A 7,271-nucleotide genomic window follows, 5' to 3' on the forward strand; every position below is an offset into this window, starting at 1 on the left:
AAACCCTATGGATAGGGATCTAGAAATTACAGGTAGGTAACTTGGATGAGAAACTACTGACTGGTTCCTGTTGGCATCTCTGATCAGCAGATAATTCTTGTAAAACAAGCATGACAAGCATCTCTGTGAAGGTTTCTACAGGCTCCAGAACAGAACAGTTACTGAAGGACTCAACAGACACAACTTTGCTTTCAATGTGAAGAAACCTGTCCAAATTCTTGACTAATTCAGCTGTAAGTCAGTAAATACTGTAAAATATGAAACACATGTAAGGTTTTAAATAAACGTCTGACACGCTTCACGTGTCAATAAAATATTTTTATGTTTCAGGGGAAGAATAAAGGTTCTTATTATATATGGAGCTTGCTTTCATGTTTTTGTTCTGCTCGTTCAGAGAACAAAGGAATATTAAAGCTAAAAACTGACTACTGTAACATACATATCACTGCAAACATAATAAATGCCCTCTCTCAGCTCCCTGCAGCCAGTGAGAAAAGGAGCAAATGAGGGAAAATCAGAGACGGATGTAACAGAATTAACCACTTTTTTGTTACCGACCAAAACACTAAAGCATATCAGTAATTTATGTTTTGTTACATTAAATATATTAGTGATGAGATAGAGCATGAATCATATCTTACAGCACAGATGTTTCTGTCATGTTCAGTTCACATGTGAAATCGAAGCAAAACCTCACTGAACCTAGGCTAAATGTACAAAGAAAACTCATAAAGAACACAAGGACACATCTGCATGAGTGAGAGACGGTTATCTGTTTGTGTGTGACTTCTTCACTAGTTGCTCTGCTCTTTTCTGATTGGGTGGGTAAGATGGCTCATTTGGATGGACTAAACCCAAACCCAAAGGTTCGAAGCAGGGACATTTTAAAGACAGCAGGATTGCAGGTTTAGCATTCTGTCAAACAGTGTCAAGTTAAATGGATTACCCGTTGCAGAAGTGCAAATATAAAGTGCCGAAGGACCATTTAGTGTTACATTGATGAGATTAGTTCTTGTGATTAATTCCCAAGTACCTGCTTTTAGTCCCCGAGGCAGCATTACCACACTCAGTAATCGGCTGAGATGAGGGGGGATTATTATAATAACTAATATAATAACAAGACAAACGTGTTGGTGGACCATCATTATACAGGCAGGACTTTTGTTTGTTCTGATATATATATATATATATATCCATGAAGCCAGATAACACACACCAATTAGTTAAACTGCAAGAATGTCTTAAAGACATAAAGACCTGGATGGCCGCTAACTTTCTGCTTCTTAATTCAGATAAAACTGAGGTTATTGTACTCGGCCCTGAAAATCTTAGAAATATGGTATCTAACCAGGTTCTTACCCTGGATGGCATTACCTTGGCCTCCAGTAACGCTGTGAGGAACCTTGGAGTCATTTTTGACCAGGACATGTCCTTCAACGCACATATTAAACAAATATGTAAGACTGCGTTCTTCCATTTGCGCAACATCTCTAAAGTTAGAAATATCCTGTCTCAGAGTGACGCTGAAAAACTAGTTCATGCATTTATTACTTCCAGGCTGGACTACTGTAATTCATTATTATCAGGATGTCCAAAAAGCTCACTGAAAAGCCTTCAGTTAATCCAAAATGCTGCAGCAAGAGTCCTGACAGGGACTAGAAAGACAGAGCATATTTCTCCTGTTTTGGCTTCCCTTCATTGGCTTCCTGTTAAATCCAGAATTGAATTTAAAATCCTGCTCCTCAAGGTCTTAAATAATCAGGCCCCATCTTATCTTAATGACCTTGTAGTACCATATCACCCTATTAGACCACTTCGCTCTCGCTCTGCAGGCCTACTTGTTGTTCCTAGAGTATTTAAAAGTAGAATGGGAGGGAGAGCCTTCAGTTTTCAGGCCCCTCTTCTGTGGAACCAGCTTCCAGTTTGGATTCAGGAGACAGACACTATCTCTACTTTCAAGATTAGGCTTAAAACTTTCCTTTTTGCTAAAGCATATAGTTAGGGCTGGACCAGATGACCCTGAATCTTCCCTTAGTTATGCTGCAATAGGTGTAGGCTGCCGGGGATTCCCATGCTGCATTGAGTTTTTCCTTTCCAGTCACCTTTCTCACTCAGTATGTGTTAATAGACCTCTCTGCATTGAATCATGCATGTTATTAATGTCTGTCTCTCTTCCACAGCATGTCTTTTATCCTGTCTTCCTTCTCTCACCCCAACCGGTCGCAGCAGATGGCCGCCCCTCCCTGAGCCTGGTTCTGCCGGAGGTTTCTTGCTGTTAAAAGGTAAGTAAGTAAGTAAGTAAGTAAGTAAAATTTATTTATATAGCGCTTTTCACAGATAAAATCACAACGTGCTTTACAACACAGGAAATGGGAATATAAAAACAATATAACACTAAATAAAACAATGTAAAACAATAAAACTATAAAAACAGCATAAGAAGAAATTAATCAAATGCAACGGGGGTTTTTCCTTCCCACTGTTGCCAAAGTGCTTGCTCATAGGGGGTCATATGATTGTTGGGTTTTTCTCTGTACCTATGAAGCGCCTCGAGGCAATTTTTGTTGTGATTTGGCGCTATATAAATAAAATTGAATTGAATAGAAATGAATTGACATTTTCATTAGAGTTTACACTGTGTTAGCAACATTAGCATGTTAGCAGAAAGAACTTTGAAACAAACAAGTTTGTCTTTGAGAACCATTGATCTCTGATGGTATTTATTCTCTCCATCCTTATTTTTGAACAGCTTTTCTTCAATAGTGAAAGCTCAATTTTTCTGCCTCTGAGAGCAGTTAAGAGAGTTTGTCCTAAATATAGTTCTTAATTAAAAATGTATCACACAAAAGAAGAATAGTATTCCAAAAGTATTCATGCCATATGTTGATCATACATATGTTATATCACAAACCGGCCCTAAGCCTTTGGATCACATGATATTACCATGGTTGCAGTGTGATGACAGAGAAGGTTTTGGATCCACACAAATCATTGTGTTACTATTATTCACTCATTCACGGCAGAGCCAGGAAGCAGTGGTTTCATGACACTGGGTCCCTGGTTTCAGGTCATGAGGACACACAGATCACTGAGGATGCATCAGATCGGTGTCCAGCATAAAATATTCAGGAGTCTCTTCTGTGGTAGTTTCTGGAAGCCTTAAGAACATCACAATTGCATTTACTGTGAAAAATGTACTTCCACATTAGGACACCTTTATCTTGACCCTTGAAGTTTTTGTTTTTCCTCAGGTGAATTTTTGTAAGCTGCTCTATGCCTCTGCTGGTCGACCTTGGCTTTTCTTTCTCTGCTTCTTCTTCTTCTTCTTCATCCTTTCCTACAGCGATTATCTGTGCATCAGTCTAATTACAGTTCATTCATCTTTTCTGCCAGGAGTCAAGGGCAATGCACACATGCACACCAGCACTAGAATTACTCCGCCCATTTCTCCTTGTTACAGGAAAATAATTTCAGGAAATACTCCTTTAATTATGATTCATATCTGGGTCATTCATAACCTTGGCCAGCCTCAGAGAGCGTGCGTAACATTAGCATTAGAGCTGCCTTCTGTGAAAGTTATGCGGATGAGGCCTTTATGCGACATGCTGCTCTTTTCTAACTTAATTTTGTTCATTTCACTCATGTTTTTAAATGAAATTGCACTTCATATAAAATCTACTGGGGGTCTTTCAAGTGTCTGCAAGGCCAAATCATGTACCGTAATTCCCGGACTACAGAGCGCACCTGATTAAAAGCTGCATAGTCTAATCTTAGAAAGAAAATCAATTTTGTACTTGTACAGGCCGCACTGGATTTTAAGCCGTATGCGTTTCACTCGTAATATGAGATATTTACACAGAAATACTACACGTGAGGGTTTTTAACATTTAATTTAATCCGTAAGGTAACATAAACATGGTAACATACAAATATACATACTGCAAATGCTTTTTTTCCTCGAACAGCGCCTGTAACACGGCTACCTTTAAGTATACGTACGTATCAGTAACACACAAATTACGTTGCTTATGTTTTTTTACAGAACAGTGCACAAACAACATTACAACGTCTCTTAACAACCAGTAAAAATATATACCGTATATATACTACTTTTCAATTTTATTGGTCTACTGTTACTGTTACACTGTTGAAATGATGGGCCAACTCATCTCCCATGCAACATATTTATTTTTACAGAAAACTGTAAAAACAGAAAAATAAGACCATCAGTTCTCTTTGGCGCGCAGGCCGTACGCTGCCTCTTCACCACTGGCACTACTTCTTCTAGTGTAGCTGACATTACTTTATACAAGTAACTTATACAGTTTCACATTCACATGCACCACCTTTGTAAACTGGTTAAATCACACAAATACATTTTACTATACACATGAACAACATAGTGAACTCTCATTACAGTTTTATCTTGTTTTTACTACTGTTTTAATCTATTTATGAACCTGTCTTCTTAACTGTATTTAACCCTTTACAGCCGATCGGAGCGGGCACGCTCTGTTTTGCGTAACTATTTTTAAATCCCGGTAGCTCTGCAACCAAGTAAGCTAGCGCAATAATTTTTTTTGCATATGAAACTGGAGGAGTTGTACTTACATCTTATGCCATCAGCTTATCCTAGGTCACAGTTTCCTTCCACATATAGCTTTGCAAAAACTGCATAAAAATCACTTGCAGCAACAAAAACATGATATTCCAGAAACACGCTTCGCCGATCCATCAGCTGTTTGTAACACTTCCTACGTCCATCAGCGCGAACTATCACATGACCGCATGACCTGCCCGAAACCGGAAGTGACGTCATTTTGCGGAAATGTAGTTTTTTTACGATCGGGGCCTTATGAGCTTGTGTTTTACTTGTTATGTGTTTTAAAAAGTTATGTTTGACTTTATGACTTTCTGTGTCGTTTCTGGGATGCTTAAGACTCATATTGCACTGCTGGAAATAGTTTATTTTGATGCATATGCTGTTATTTTGCAAATTTGCAGTATAATATTTATTTTCGTTTTTCCTGCAGTATATAAAAATTGGTGTATTTCAAAAATAAAACTATGAAGACACTCAAAATAAATTTCCTGTGGTGGGAAACTAGTTTGTGTAACTTTTTTGTATTTACAGTTTTGAGGGATAAGCCTCTTAAATTTCTCTAACTAGAAATATATGTTAAAAAAACAAAAACGATTTTCAATTTTTTTGTATTTTATTGCACTTTTTTGCAATTTATGTAATTACTATGCACCTAATGCAGACATATTATTAAAGTTTGGGCTATAATGGTTGTATTGATGTATAGCAACTTGAAATGCTCCCAAAAATGGCTCCACAGCATGTAAAAATATAATATAAGCTCTGGCGAACTTGGTTCTATGGTAGGTCTTAAAGGGTTAATAAACTAGATCTCTTTCAAATAAATGTTTTTCTTAACATATTTCTATAGCATTCACTCTTCATGAACTAAACATAAAGCAATTCACATTTCCTCTTATTGTGCAAAATATATATCTTGTGGCTTTAACCCAAAAATACACCTGCACCGAGCTCACAGAGTTTCGGTACAGTCTAACACTTGGATCGGCACAGGCTAACAACTGGACCAACTTGGAAATGAGCTCTTTAGCTTAACATTCGCCACACACAAGACATTTATCATTAATCGCCACTGCTGTCTGTCACTTTTATAACATCTGTTTATATTATCAACCACCCAGCTTACCTGTAAAAACAGAAAAATAAGACCATCAGTTCTCTTTGGCGCGCAGGCCGTACGCTGCCTCTTCACCACTGGCACTACTTCTTCTAGTGTAGCGTCAGCTACCGAGGACCGAGCGCCCGTACAGGACCGAGCGCCCTCTGCTGGCGGAACTTATACAACAGTAAAACTTACATTGCAGTGGCCTTACTAAAAGAAAATGTCCTTGAGTATAAAATAAAATGGGGGGCTACTATTTTCATGTCTCTGTCTTTAACATAGTGCCACATTACCAGGCAAAATGTTTTTGGCCGCATGAAAAAAAAAATGCATTAGCCGCACGTCAGTATAAGCCACAGTGTTCACAGCGTGGGAAAAAAGTAGCGGCTTATGACCCGAAAACTACGGTAGTTAGATGTGAGAATGTGACAGAAGCTGTGTCAGACTGGATTTGAACCTGCGACCCTACAGCCATGTGGACAAATACAATCTAACAGTCTGGCCAACAATGCCATTTTGAAGCCAACCAAGTGCTTCTAAAATCACCCGAGAGATGTGTGTCGGCGCGCTCTGCTGCCCCTCGTATCGCCTGCTAAGCCATCCATCAAATTACCGTGGCAACCCAGCATCCATCACCCCATCCATCATTGCAAGCAGACATACAAGAATGAGAGAGCAAAGACAGAGAGAGATCTGACAGAGGGGACAGGAGATAACAAGAGATCAGATGATGTGAGAAGGGAAAGTGAAAGATGGTGGAAAAGGATAAGATAATTAGAGGGAAGGAATGAATAAAGAACAAGTACTAAAAGGGAAGAAGAGAGAAAAAGAGGTTAAAAATATGAGAGGAATCAGAGTAAAAAAGAAGAGAGAAGATGGGGAGCTAGTTGGAGAGAATCGGCCGTGAAAGATATGAAATGAAATGGTGTCACAAAGGGAAGCAGAAAATAATTCAGTTTTTCTGAAGCCAAGGTGAACTTGTAAATTGTGTCGTAATTCCCGAGACTATCAGATGCGCGCGCACACACACACACACACACACACACACACACACACAGCTGCTGACGCATGGGATGAACGCAAATCCGAAGGTAGCAAGTTGGAGAGAAAAATGATAACAAAAAATTGCTGTTTTTTTTTCTCTCCGTCTGGTTTAAAACTCGATTTTATTCATTTATTTTGCAGAGTTGGTTCACTTTAGAACGGGGACAAAAGGGCAGGAAAAAAAGGAAAAAATAGGATAAAATAAAATAAAAATAGGAGACTAAAGGAAGATGGTGAGAATAAAAGGCAGAAGGAACAAAAAGAGAAAAAGAGGAGAGGAACGAAGGTGCTGTGATTATTGAGGAAAGCCTTTAATTGGATGGCCGATGGTCAGTGTGGCTGACAATCTACACAGGAACAGGCAAAGAAGGAAAGGCAGTCCAAAAATGACTTAAAGAAAAGAGCAACACTGGTAAAGAAAAAGCTCAGTGGAAATAAGAATTCACAAGAATGCAAACCTGTAATAATCAGCAGGAAGCAGGAAAGTACCCTTACAGGTCACTTTATTAGGTACGTCATGCT

At 38.7% G+C, this 7,271-nt stretch overlaps 1 protein-coding gene across 2 annotated transcripts in view; it reads right to left on the reverse strand.

Moving 5' to 3' along the window:
- Positions 1–6,053, reverse strand: part of LOC309692902 (uncharacterized protein) — a 28,297-nt gene extending 22,244 nt beyond the window's left edge. Inside the window, exons 1-2 of one of the 2 annotated variants that reach the window (XM_082511776.1) lie at positions 5,730–6,053; positions 2,212–2,272 (exon numbers count right to left, since the gene is read on the reverse strand). The gene's annotated coding sequence lies outside the window, so the exon portion shown is untranslated. The remainder of the gene's footprint in view (positions 1–2,211; positions 2,273–5,729) is intronic. The other variant, XM_082511775.1, reaches the window with a different exon arrangement.
- Between the last annotated feature and the right edge of the window lie 1,218 nt (positions 6,054–7,271).

This window comes from Aulonocara stuartgranti, assembly GCF_965226115.1.
Source record: "Aulonocara stuartgranti genome assembly, chromosome: 17".
NCBI classification, from domain to species: domain Eukaryota; kingdom Metazoa; phylum Chordata; class Actinopteri; order Cichliformes; family Cichlidae; genus Aulonocara; species Aulonocara stuartgranti.